This window comes from Canis lupus, chromosome 11 (genome assembly GCF_003254725.2).
Source record: "Canis lupus dingo isolate Sandy chromosome 11, ASM325472v2, whole genome shotgun sequence".
Taxonomy (NCBI): Eukaryota; Metazoa; Chordata; class Mammalia; order Carnivora; family Canidae; genus Canis; species Canis lupus.
In genome coordinates this window covers 42,377,061-42,391,507 of record NC_064253.1, presented here as the reverse complement: position 1 = coordinate 42,391,507, position 14,447 = coordinate 42,377,061, and the positions used below count along the sequence as shown (strand labels likewise).

Genomic DNA, 14,447 nt, shown 5'->3' with positions numbered 1-14,447 from the left:
TGAAAAGTTAATATTAAAATTAAGATTAAATGTTAACATTAAAATCCTTCTATAGTCCTAAATTCTAATGATCAGAACTCAAATTTTTATTTATGGGCAGAGCTATATTAATGCAAAACTATCCTGTCACGTGGGAAATAAAATGATCTAAGTGAATATGGCATGTTATCTTTGCACTGGTTATTAAAAATGCTATATGATATAATGACAGTAGGTTTTTAAATTCTTTATTTAAAATATTAGTTATCTGCAAAAGATAAGCTCTTCATATTTGGACTTGGAATCCATGAATACCTAGAAAGCAATAATATGCAATTATATTTGTAACCAAAAAAACATGCTTTTTCTCTTCTGTTGACAGAACAACTGAAACAAAATTATATTTTGTTGGCAAATATATGATAATATATTTGTTTAAAGGAGTAAAAGAACAAAAGTTTGTCAAAGATATGTTTCATCCTCCAAAGGCTGTATAACGTTCTTAATTATGTGTCTTTATGTGTAAACTACAGACACTAGAAGCAAAGCACTTGAAAGTATTGTTACCTTGCACATTAGAAATTTTATGGAAATTTACTGGGTTACTTATGCCAGAACAAACAATAAAAACAAAATCTTTATATTATTAAACAGGCAATTCTTATCCTTTCTGTTCTTTATATAATTCAATACATATCTAATCAAAGTAGATTTTAAGTGGAATAAATCACTTATGAGCACTATTAGAGGCTCATCCATAAAATGGAACAAAAGTGGAAAGTTCTACACCCTGAAACTTTCACAGATTTCTGAGAATTAGAAATGATAATGTATATAAATATTCTCATTAACAAATTAAAATCCACTGTAGACTAAAAGCATATGAAATATATGATTTTGTCTGTAATTTTTTAGTTTTTATGAAATATACATGCAGAAAAGTGCATTAAACAGTCATTATACAGTTTATAATTATTAGTATAATTACTGATTCCTATATAATCATCATGGGTCAAGAATACGGCATTGCCAACTCTCCAACAAGTAGAGGATTGCTGAGTCGTGGAAAAAGAAAAAGAAGGAAGGCAGGAAGGCAAAAAGAAAAGAAGGGAGAAGGAATAGAGATAGTATAAATAGTTCATTCAATCCACTAAAATCAACTAAGTTTTGGTACTAAAGCATAAGGGAAAATGTAAAATTAATCCATTTAAAGCAAATGATAACTAAGAAACATATTAACACAAATAAAATTTATGTTACAGATTCAGGATCCTAAATAACTTGGGAATAATACAGAAATTTATTTCTTAAATCAGTATTTATAATTCTGTTATTAGATCATCTAACAGAAGAATGTACCTAGAATTCCATGTAATAAAAGATGAATACAAGTTTCATATTTATAAGGTTTACTCAATATACCAAAGCATGAGGAAAAATCTCAGACACCTGGAAAATTGTACTTTCACATTACCAAAAATTACAATATCAATCGGTTCTTAAAGGAGTCATCATCAGATTCAACTATCTTAGGTCTGGCACATAACCAGTCTGAATTTCTAAATGCTTTTTGGTATAAACCACACACACTTATAATACACAAAATGGAAAACATCCAAAATACTATCTATACTGAGTTGAGAATGTGGAAACAGGATTCAGTTTCAAGTCTTGCTTTGACCTTGCTATATGACCTTTGGTAAATCACTTAACTTCAGCTGACTCAATTTCTTCCCCTTAAAATGAAGACGTGTTTATTTACTAATTCACTCGTTCATTCAGCATTTATTGAAAACCTACTATATGCCTTGCACTATTTTAGACACTAAGAATGCAACAGTAAACATATATCTTACCCCTGTGTGTAAATGCAGACAGGATGAGAATAAACCCATAAACCAGCAATCAAATAAGAAAAACAACAAGAGGTGCTATGAGAGAATCCAACCGGCGATCTAATTTCTGAGAAACCGGAATTTTTGTCTTTAAGTTTTCACAGTTTTACACTAGGGAAAGAAAGTTCATTTTTGTTTCTAACCATATTCACATTCATCTAAGTTAAAGCTCACCTATTCCCAGAGAAACATTGATATCTCATATAAGACATTTCATTCACTCACAGAAGATCTACATAATTGCCAGGGAATTGCATGAGTGAAAATCTCCTCCTAAACATGAAAGAGCAAGAAGTGATGAGCCAACCTTTTGTTTGCTTGTTTTGAAGACAATATATTTCCAGGGTGAAGAGCTTACTCTACCAGAGCATGAACAGAAAAAGTAAATAACCAAACCCAGGAGGGGATGCTCCTAAAAGCTACTGCATTCTTTCCTCACAAAAATTGATTTTAGAAAATTCAAGTTTCTCTTCTTCCCCTAGGCACCCTTCTTAAAACTTTTTATCAGGATATCTGCCATTAGCTCTCAACCTATAATTTCCACAAATTAGGGATATATGGCATATATTTTTTGTGGCAACCAGCCACTTTTCAGACAGATCAATCTACTTCCATATGTAAACAAGTCTTGTCTACATACAAAGAACTATTTAGGGAAATTCAAAACATTTAGGGAAGAAAGCGTGTGAATAAAATAATGATGCCTGATTTTGGAAAAATAAGCAAAAAACAAACACACCTCCACAACCATGATCACAGTAAAATGAAGTGTTGGGCAAAGAAATTTCCTGCCAGAGAATTACTAGCTCTCTACAAATGGACCACAGAACTAGATAATCCCATTGGTTTCCCATAATTGGATATATGATTCACAAAGATGAATTTATACAGAGAAAAGAGAAAAAGAAAAAGAGAAAAAGCATTAAAAGTATGGGAAAATATAGAGAAGCATGAGAGTGAGATCTAACCTGATAACCATTAATATAATAATAGCTGCTCCCTCATCTTCAAATTTCCTCTTTATGAAGATGACTATCCTATGTACACCCAGTCCTTCCTCCTAAGGTCCACATGCATGTTTCTAACCATTTTTTGAATTATTCTGCAACAGAAATCAAGTATCTCTAAAATTCTTCAAAATGTATTCATTTTCAGGATTCTCCTTTTCATGATTATTCAATTTGCAAAGTCTACCCTTACTTTTTAAAAGTCCTCTTTACTATATTCAAAACTGGAAACAGGTTTTCCTTTCATTCTCTGTCATTATTTGCTAGCATAATCCCTAGTATCCAATAAGTAGACCCTATTCTAGATATATACAGCCTTTCATCAAAAATTTCAGACCTTTTTCTCAAAATTCAAGTCAAAGAAGAGTCCAAATGAGAGAAAAGGGACTCAGTCCAAGCCAAAACTCACTTATTCACCAAACACAGGTTTGGTTTTTTTAAACCTGGAGGGTAATAGTGGTTGGCTGCATCAGTTTGCATTCCTACCAAGAGTACACTAGAGTTCCTGTGTAGCCACTGTGAAAGACAGTGTAGAAGTCCCTCAAAAAATTAAAAATAGAATTGCCATATGATCCAGTCAATAATTGTACTACTGGGTATTTACTGAAAGAATATGAAAACACTAATTCAAAGGGATACATGCATCCCTATGTTTATTGCAGCATTATTTACAGTAGCCAAACTATGGAAGGAACCCAAGTATCCATCAATAGATGAGCGGTTAGGGACATCTAGGTGGCTCAGTGGTTGCCTTTGGCATCTGCCTTTGGCTCAGGGCGTGATCCTGAGGTCCTGGGATCGAGTCCCACATTGGGCTCCCTGCAGGGAACCTGCTTCTGCCTATGTCATGCCACTCTCTGTCTCTCGAATAGACAAGTAAATAATCGTAAAAAAAATAGATGAGTGGATAAAGAATACACACACACACACACACAATGGAATATTATTCAGCTATTAAAAAAGAATGAAATCTTGCCATTTGCAGTGACATGGATGGAACTAGAGGATATTATGCTAAGTGAAACAAGTCAGAGAAAGACAGATACCATGATTTCATTCCTATATGGAATTTAACAAAACAAAGGAGCAAAGGAAAACGTTTAAAAAGAGACAAACCACAAATTAGACTCTTAAATACAGAGGACAGTTGGTTACCAGAGGGGAGATGGGTGAGGTATGGGTGAAATAGGTGAAGAGAATTAAGAATACACCTATCTTGATGAGCATTAAGTAATATATGGAATTGTTGAATCACTATATTGTACACTTGAAACTAATACAACACTGCAGGTTAACTATACTGGAATTAAAATTTAATAAATTAAAAAATAAAAAATCTAGAAGGCAACACTCAGCAAACAAGGAAAAAGTATACATTTTAAGTTCTAACACAGTAACATATATCACATGACCTTGAGAGAGTCTGCTCACCTTTTTTCATACCATTTTCTCCTCCACAAAAGGTAATAGTCTCAAAAGTAAAAAAAAAATAATAATAATAATAATAATAATAGTAATAATTTAAGTCAGTGATTTAAGCCAGGGAAAGGCACAAGCACCACTTAAACTAGTTGTGATAATTAGGGATCCCTGGGTGGCTCAGCGGTTTAGCGCCTGCCTTCCACCCAGGGCATGATCCTGGAGTCCCAGGATCAAGTCCCACATCAGGTTCCCTGCATGGAACCTGCTTCTCCCTCTGCCTGTGTTTCTGCTTCTCTCTGTCTCTCATGGATAAATAAATAAATAAACTAGTTGTGATAATTAGAGCAATGAATGCAGGAAGCAGGAGCCATGAGATGCCTCCAGACCATGTATCAGCTAGTCTCATAATAAAGGTCAAAAAGGTTTTGTAAAACAGAAAGGCTAAATCTCTTTTTCCAAGGTTTGTCCCCTGAGACCCCAAGCCCCAAAGAAGTTATCTCTTCAAAATTCTGTAGTCAAGTGAATTTTGGAAACACTGTACAATAGATGCTCATCAGAATGATTCCTAATACACATTAGTATATTAAAGCCCCAGAAATCTTAGAGTCAAAAGATCTCTAATATTTTTTTACATAATTTTCCTGAACTTCTTTGACCAAAGTACTCTTTTTTTTGTCAGAAACTATCTAATAAAAGAAGTTTCTGGCCCAATTTAAGTTAGGATTAATAATACATGTTTTATTTACCCAAGTCTGTGAAGTATTATCTTTTTTATCTTGGCTCCCACCCCCATGGAATCCACAGCTGATGCAGCTTAAAGTAAGGAGAGTTTGGGTTTTTTTTTCCACATTATTAAATAAAGCTTCACTGTGGCATTTGTACCACCCCCTATTTAAATCTTTCTAGAAGTGCTTTCATTTACTTTATCACCTTTTCAATCTCTTACATATTCACCCAGACTTCCTATTTGAAACACCTTCTCAAGGACTTTTGAAGAATTCTGTTTTATAACACCAGGGTATTTAGAAGAAATATTTTCTTCTCCCTATGAGTTTATTTTGCTCTGCTAACATCACTTGACAGAACTTTACCTTTGCATTTGATGAAGCCTCCTTCAAGGTGTGTTGACATGTCAGTTGATGGTCTAGCAACTCTATTAAAGATTTGTAGCTGTAAAGCGCTGCTGTTCTAAAAATGCATATACCATTTGAAAAATCAATCCAGAGTGTTCTACAGTTCAACCCTCACACCAAAGCAGTAATATCCATTTCACTGTCAAAAATGAAATAACTGAAAACTTGGTTGACCTGATTCTACCACTCCCCAACTAGACCGGGATACCAAGTCGCTACCTCTCTGTCCAAAGTTGTCAATATTCTGCTCTACCTAACCCTGGAGCTCTCAGCTGTGTTATACTCATGCTCACACCCTCTTCTGTTATTATTTGAAATACCAACGGAGTTAAACAACATAACTAAAGACAAATTACCTTAATATGAAACATGCCTATTTCAGGGGCACCTGGGTGGCTCAGTTGGTTAAGCACCTGACTCTCGATTTATTTTTTTTTATTTTATTTATTTATTCATGAGAGACAGAGAGAGAGAGAGAGCGAAAGGCAGAGACACAGGCCGAGGGAGAAGCAGGCTCCATGCAGGGAGCCTGATGTGGGACTTGATCCCGGGTCTCCAGGATCAGGCCCTGGGCTGAAGGCAGCGCGAAACCACTGAGCCACATGGGCTGCCCTCAATTTCATTTCAGGTTGTGATCTCAGGGTTCTGGACTCCATGCTCAGCAAGGAGTCTGCTTGAGGATTTCTCTCCCTTCCTCCTGCCCCTCCCCCCATTTCCACTCTCACAAATAAACATACTTTTTAATGCCTATTTCAAACAACATTTTTTGTGCTTCTCCTCGAAATTCTGAGAAAAACTCTGGAACCAAGTATGAGGAATGCAGCTGGGGAAAGAGATGCTAGTTAATAATAACAGACCTACGTTATTTACAATAGCTTTTAATTGGTGTTAGTGTCTTTCTTCCTGATCCTACTTCCTGCAATTTCTCTTCACATTTACCATTCATTAATTCTTTGGAATTCTAAAAGCCAGCATTTATGTTCTTATATACTTCACACATTTGAGGAATTATGTATATATTAAAGGAAAAAAATGAATCAAAATGAATCAAGCTCTTTGAGCATTTACCAATAACTAAACCATCTAGATCAATCCACATTTTCTAAAGTGCTGATGGAAAACACTGACATTAAAGGATATATCCTATAAAAAGATTCTGTGGTCAAATGACCTGGGGGTAGAAAAAGAGTTTAGAATGGTTTAAACAGAGTCAAGAGATTTCCTATCCTAGAACCTCTTAGATTACTTAATGTGCTAATGTTCATTATGAATCTCTAAGAAGAGCATATAGGATGCAATATTTCCCAATTGTTTAGCCATGTAAACTTTTAATTTTATCATATATATTAACATATGCCAGAAGCAAGTCCATGGGAAAAATGATCCAAGTCAGTAACAAGGCCTTCAGGGAACTCTGGGCCAAGTCAGGCCTCTATAGTGATTACTCCAGGTACAATGAAGGAAGAAGCAGCACTTTCTAGGGACTTATATTTATTCCCAACCCCCCTCAAAAATATTTTAGCAGCAGCTAAAAATAACATTAAGATATTTTCCAAATGTGCTTAAAATATGCTGAAATAAGCCATTGATTTTATCATTTTCAAACTTTAAAATAGGAGAATATAAGCAAATTTGAAGTTTCCCAGAGTAGATTGAAAATGATATATTACTTATATTTTTTTTTAGAGAGGGGAGGGGAAGAGAGAGAGGGAGAGAGAGAATCTGAAGCAGGCTTCATGCCCAGCACAGAGCCTCATATAGGGCTTGATCTCACAACCCTGAGATGATGACCTGAGCTGAAATCAAGACTCAGACACTTAACTGACTGAGCCACCCAAGTGCCCCCAAAATGATATATTACTTATAAAAAGAAAAATACAATCATCATTTAATAATTTTTTTAAAAAATAAAACCTACCCTTCAGCATACAAAATCTGGTCTTAAAATTGTTCCAGTTACTATTTTCACATACAAAAATCACCCCAAAACTTGAGAGCATAAAACAAGCATTTTTATTATGCTCACAGAGACTGTGAGTCAAAAATTCAGAGTATAGTTTGTTTCTGCTATTTGATATTTTGGGCCTCAGCTGCGAGTAATTCAAATAGCTAGAGTTAGGACAGCTGAAACTAGAGAGCCACTTTCAACGTGAATGCCTTCACACACACGTGTAACACCTTGAAATGGATGGCTGCAAAGATGGCCTCAGGTGAGATGATTAACTGAGCACCTGTATGCGTCGCCTCTTCAGCCTGGGCCCTCAGCAGTTAGGCTTCCCACATGGCATCTCCTTGTTCTAACAAACAAGTCAGAACCCCCATAGCCTTTTATGCTCTGTTCTGACAAGCCATAGAGTATCTCTTCTGCCTCAACTGTCTTAGTTTTAGCAGTCACTAGTCCACCCAGATACAAGGGCAGAGGACCAAGACTCCATATCTCAATGGGAGAATTGCCAAAAAATTAAACTGTCACAGAAATACTATACAAGAAGCTTCTAACATTTTTTCCACCGAAAGAACCTCTAGATTTCATCTTTCATATCTACCTGAGATAAACTGAAGTGGCATGATAGGATGGCTTGGGGCAACTGAAGATATAAACTCTTAGAAATGACAGAGCTTAAGAGTTGGAGCTTGAATGAAAATGGAGTGTGAATATTGGTGGGAGAATTGCTATCATCACTTTTGCAGAAAAGAGAAAAATAAATACAGAATATGAGTCTTGGTTAAAAAATTAAGAAGTGGCCTTATCATTTGTGAGGTCTGATCCAAGTTCCCGTATTAGTGACATTAATCACACTGGTATTAGTAAAAAGCACATATTGTGCTGAACTAGAAATTCATATCTAGGTGTAACAGACTAATCATTCCTGAGATATGAATGCATCAACTTTTCAAGTGGATTTGTGCATATGTGCCTTCGTTCTGTATTACCCTATCATCTATTCATGCAGTCATTCAAAAAATAGGTACTTTCCATGTCTGTCCTGTATTGGTTGCTGAAAACACATGGATACATGGTGTTGTTAGTTCCTACTCTTAACACAGTCTAGAGCAATGTTCACACATTCCCTTGTCCAATTTCTCTTTTCAGGTAGTTCCTATTACAGTAGAAATTTAAAATCTACATAGTTAATAAAAATGTGAGTTAAATGATAAGACAACCAAACAAAAAAAATAAAAAAAAATATATTAAGTCATGAAATGAATGGTATAGACAATAAGTAATTTAAGTTCAGAGTAGAATCCAATCATTATGGAACTGGGTAAACTGAGAAGATTCATAGAGGTGCTTTACATATTTGTTCTCAAAAAAGAGTAACTCACTAATAACCAAATATTGAGCTTTATTTGTGCCAATTTACATTTTCAAAGGCATGTGACAGTTAAGAATTGTGCTATGTAAAACATAAAGTATGGGAAATGTTATGTGGCTTTTAAATTCTCTAAATCAAATCATATCAGTTCCCAGTCTCTACTGACCAAGTTTGGTGAAAAGACCAACATCAATAATCTTTTGTGTTTCACTATATTCCACTCCCCTGCATGCCTTTCTCTCCCTTTCACCTACCTCCTTCCTCCCCCGTCTTTCCATTCGTTCATTCATTTTATATTGTACCAAGATATCAGAACTTACAAAGTCAAAGAAAAATAGAGCAAATTCTCAATCAGTGGTCATTCATGGCCATTGCTAAAAGTAGTCACTGTCCTTGTTAACATAGCTCATTCACAGGTAGCCAATGCTGCTACTGGCCCCATTCTATGTTGCCAAATCATCTCTGTGGACTTTCTCCTCATCTGTCAAGTCAATGTTGGGGCTTATTGCCCAACCTTTAGGGACACTTCCACATAAAGAAAGCTTATGTAAACTTTTCCCTAGGGTAAGAAGAACTAGAACACAAAAACACTAAATACTGATTTAACTTTCAGCCAGAAAATGTGTAAAATTATTTTTTTTATTCTGCTGTAGAAAGATCTATTCCAGCAAAAAGCCTAGGAACAAGGTATAAAATTATTAATATATCGCCCTGCCATAAGTGATAACTGCATTTTTTCTTTTATCTAAAGGTCACCAACTTCCAGAAAAGAGCTACTCTGTTAAAAGAGGAGATCAAAGCACACAAATCTTGAACACCTATTAGCTGCACAAATGTGAGACAAAATATGTAAATGGCCTTGGTAGTAAGAAAATGAAAAGGCATTTCTGTTTAGTTATACATCTAACATATGTAATATGAATCATTTTGCTCTAACTGTGCTGTCATTTTTAAACTATTTGGTATTCATTGTAATTTATCCAATCATAATAAATTCATTTCACTTTGGAGATTATAGCCTAGATATTGTCAACCAATTTGTATATTTTTTAGGATCAATTGCTTACCAATACTGTGAATTTTTTTTTCCTAATTTGAAAACTGTTGAAACAACAGTTTTTCATAACTGACAAGAAGCTCATAGCAGTAATCCTGGGGGGGTTTTTTGTTTGCCTTTTTGATGGATGCGCTTTTAACACAGCACCTCAGTATCAGAGATTCCATTGTTATCAACATGTTGCTTCAATCTATCTTCAAGCTGTACCACCAACTGAGAAATATTAACCATATTTTACATTTCAGTAGTCAATTTGCCTTTTCTATTTCCTTTGTGAATAAAACATTTAGGTGTAATTCTTGACTGATCATATTAGCAAATGGTGTTGGTATTGGTATAAAAATAATAACATTGCATTTAAATACGATTTCTCAGTTGAGAGTGTCACTTTACAGGAAGTTAAAATCACTCCCATGGGGGATATAACAAGTTAAGTGTTTTGTCAAAAAACTTTTTTTCCTACTTTCCAATCCTTATGCCCACTTTGTCCCAGCTCCTCACTGAGTACTATTTATCCATAAATAGACTCTGCACATTTTAACAACGTCTACCAAAACAAGCTCCACAGCCCCACAGACTTATGGAACATTATTGCTCAAAAATTCTTTGGAGAAAAAAAAAATCTTTGGAGGTTTTGAAACTTGGTTGCAAATTGGAATCACCTTGGGAGTTTTAAAAAATGCCTGTTGCCTGGGTCACGCCCCAGAGATTCTAATTTAATTGGTAGAGAGTGAGGCCTAAGCATCAGGATTTTTAAAAGCTCCCCAGGTGATTCTAACATGCAGTCAAAATTGAGAACCACTGTTCTAAACCTTTGTTTTACAGGTAAAACAATTAACCCTATCAGTGACACATGCAAATTTAATATTAGAACTAAAGCTAAAACTTGAGTCTTTAGAATTCCAGTTAATAATTCATTTCACAAACTCGAGTGTTTTCATATGTGTTTCCCCAGGCCTAGGGCTCCTGGGATCTACTACAGTAGGGACCACAGAAGTAATGGGAATCAAAGAGCAGTCACATATCCACATATCCCTTAACAAAAGCAGCTTTTTTATATGCTGGACTTGCTTTGCAAGATTTTTTCCAGGGAAGAAAGAAAAACAAAAAACAAAAAAAGGAAAAAGTGTGTATCTGCTTAAGAGTTTTTTAAGAAAAGAAAAGAAAAGAAAAGAAGAAAAGAAAGAAAAAAGGAAAAAAGGGAAGGAGAGGGAAGAGAAGAGGAGGCCCACTTCAGCAGGATATATGCTAAAATTGGAATGATACAGAGATTAGCATGGTTCCTACAAACAGATAACACACAAATTCATTAAGTGTTCCATTAAAAAAGAAAAAGAAGAAAAAATTATGACTTCTTAAGGTTAACCCAGGGCCAGTGAATAAAATTATATATGTTAAAATATAAATCTGGGGATTTTATCTGTTTCAGTATAAGACAATGAAGAGGGCTTAAGGCCAGAAGATAACTGCATTGGACTTCCCAGTGTATATTCTATAATTTTCTTTTTATATATATATATATATTCTATAATTTTCAAGGAGGGCCATGTTGTTTCCAAGGTGTGAAGTGGATTAAGAGTGCCCCGAGGAACCACAGTTTTGAGAAGGTGAGAGAACTTTTTATTAAACAAACAAGAAGGGAATTTAGGCAAGTTGGAAGTTGAGGAGACGAGGCCAGAAAAGGCTGTAGGAACAAGGGCAGAAAGTTGGATTGAGAATGCTAAGACAGGAATTCTGGTTCCTAGAAGAAACTAGACTTTTATTTATTTCATAGGTTAAATAAAAAAGGCATACAGCTTGAGAAGAAAACGTGGAGGATGGCTATTTCACTGTCATAATCTTTGTCTGGAAAGCCCCCATCCTTTTACCTTTGGAACAGGCTGGAATAATGAAAAAGTTAAGCCGCAATGCTGAACATGCCTATTCATCATGATAACATTGGCTAAGACTCAACAACATCTACTGAAATCTCACAATTTGTTACAAGCACTTGTCTCTACAATTTTGTTTATTCATATCTTTCTGCCTTTGAATTTCTAGCAGTCATCCATTTTTTTATTTTTATTTTGCTATGTTTATATTTCCTATTACTATATAAAATCTAGTTGATGTATTTATTTTTTTAATAACTGGAAGTAATATATTATTTATAAGAATAGCTATCATATGTTCATCACCTACCACATACCAAAAACCATGAGTGCCACCTTGTAAATATTCTCTCTAATCCCCACAAAAACACTATGAAGTTAATGTGACCTACTTTCTACTCCTGGGGAATCTTGGGCTCAGAAAGGCTATTATAGCCCAAAGTCAGACAACTTTAAACTATTTTTGTTAAGATTTCCACAACACATGTTGTTTGCCATACCATGCTGCTTCATTCTCTCCGTAAGAACCCTGAATTAGGTGGAAATGCCCCCCCCCCCATATTTCTGAAATATGTAGGCCAGCAGTACTAAGCATATTTGAAGCAACTTTTTCCCCCATTAATGGGCCTCTGTTTTCCTTTATACCCAGAGAACCTCTTGAAGTTACTATTTTACTATGAAGTACAGATTAAAGTAAAAAAGAATAAAAGTATTTATAAAAGCATTTTGTGACATAAAAGGACTTTTATTTCTAAACGAGGCTTTGAAAACTTTCATCAAATTTTATGACGTTTAAGCATTGTATATTAATGAATCTAGAAGCCCATCTCTATCTAATTCTATATAATACTTCATCTTATGCATATCCACCTTATAGCAGACCATTAAACATACTTATCTTCGAACTTTTTTTTCCTTTCCTCTTGCAGAATATCTAGAAGAAAAACAACAAAATTGTTGGGGCACCTGAGTGGCTCATTCAGTTAAGCATCCAACTCTTGATTTCTAGCTCAGGTCATGATCTCAGGGTCATTAGATCAAGCCCCATGTTGGGCTCTAGCTGAGCTCTGGGCCTAAGATTCTCTCTCTCCCTCTTCCTCTGCCTCTCCCCCACTTCTCTCCCTCTCTACAAACAAAACAAAAGAATACAACATTGTCATTAGCACTTTGGGTTTAAAATGCTAAATTGGTTCTTATTAAATCTTAAAAATATAATGTAGAGGTCCTTCCTTTCTCCCATTTAGCAAGGATGCATGTCTTAACTCATCTCCTCTAAAATAAATCCACTATTGCATAAATCTAACTAACAGTACACTTAAGTAAGATTTTGCTATCATTTTGTATTTCACATGTATGTGTGGTTTTGTTAATATTTGATACTGACTTGTGATATAAGCAGTATTCATCTTCCAAGAGTTACATGATTTCCAATTCTCTCTTGTTTCAATATTTAAATCGTGTTGCAGCCATCTCTGTTTGCTGAAATAAAAATAACTAAAAGTTACTGAATACTTAAGATATTTTAGGTATTTCAATCATTTTAAGTATAATATATTGATTTATCCTCATGACAAATCTATAAAAAACATACAATATTACCCCCATTTTATGGATAAGAAAACTGAGTTTAAGTAATGTACCCAAAGTTACTCAGTTAACAAGCGTATAGCTTGATTCAAATCCAGGCAATCTGAGTATAGAGCCCTCTGATGCCTTGGCTACTCTTTAACATACAACATTCATTCCCGTTAGCCCTTTCTTTACTCTGCCTTAAATTATTATTATACCTCATTGCCTGCACAAAATCAGAAACTAAAGAGATCTATCCCTCTGATTCCTTTTATCATCTTACCAGCTCCTGAGATAAGGCCTTGCACAAAATAGGTGCCCCACAACTTGAACTAAATTATTAAATTAAATTGAACTAATTAAATTAATCATTTATTCATTCCATAAATATTTAAAACACATCTCTGTGCCAGTCACTGTAATTTGTGATAGAGATAGAATGTTGAATAATATAGAGAAGGGCCTTTTTTGCCCTACTAGAAAGAATATTCTAATTTGGTTATATTATTAAAAAAAAATCTAGGTAATCAGTGATTCAGTTGGTACACTTTTAGTTGACAGTGAAAAAACTAACCAAAACTAGCTTAAATGAAAAGGTACCTTAATATTTCACATTCCTGAGAAATCTAAGAGGTGCTGACTTTAGACTCCATTAAAATAGGGCTTCAAAAATGTCATCAGTAAATTTTCTCTTTCTCACTCTTGGTTCTGCTTTCCTCATTCTGTTGTCCTTAGGCAGAGCTCTCTCCATGTGATGGCAACAAGAGCTCCCGGCAGCTCCAGCTTAAAACATAGCAACTAAGGGGTGGAGGATGTACTTTTTCCTGAAAGTTCCAGCAAACATTTTTGGTGGAGCTCTTATTGGCTGTGTTTGGGTCGCACATGCAACTCTAAATCCATCAAAATGGCCAAAATGGCCAGGCCCCTGTAATGTGCTCATAGCTTAACTCTGGTAAATTCTATAACACTGGGGAAGGGAAAGCTTGCCAATAAACCATGTATCTATTACTCTCAATGAGATAAAAGTGTTAGCTACTCCATATACTCACTGGGCAAGAAATAGTTCTCTATCCATATCCTTCAAAGAAATTACCCCTCATAAAATGACCACCACCCCAAGAAAGATTTTTTAAACCTTATTTTCAATCATTTTGTTACATTGGTAACTCTACTAAGCTCACACATTACATTCAACCC

At 34.9% G+C, this 14,447-nt stretch overlaps 1 non-coding gene across 1 annotated transcript; it reads left to right on the top strand.

Annotated features, from left to right (window-relative positions):
- Positions 1 to 11,036: 11,036 nt before the first annotated feature.
- Positions 11,037 to 11,138, top strand: LOC112650602 (U6 spliceosomal RNA). Its single transcript, XR_003130309.1, has one exon. It is a non-coding gene; the product is annotated as a U6 spliceosomal RNA (small nuclear RNA).
- Positions 11,139 to 14,447: the final 3,309 nt, after the last annotated feature.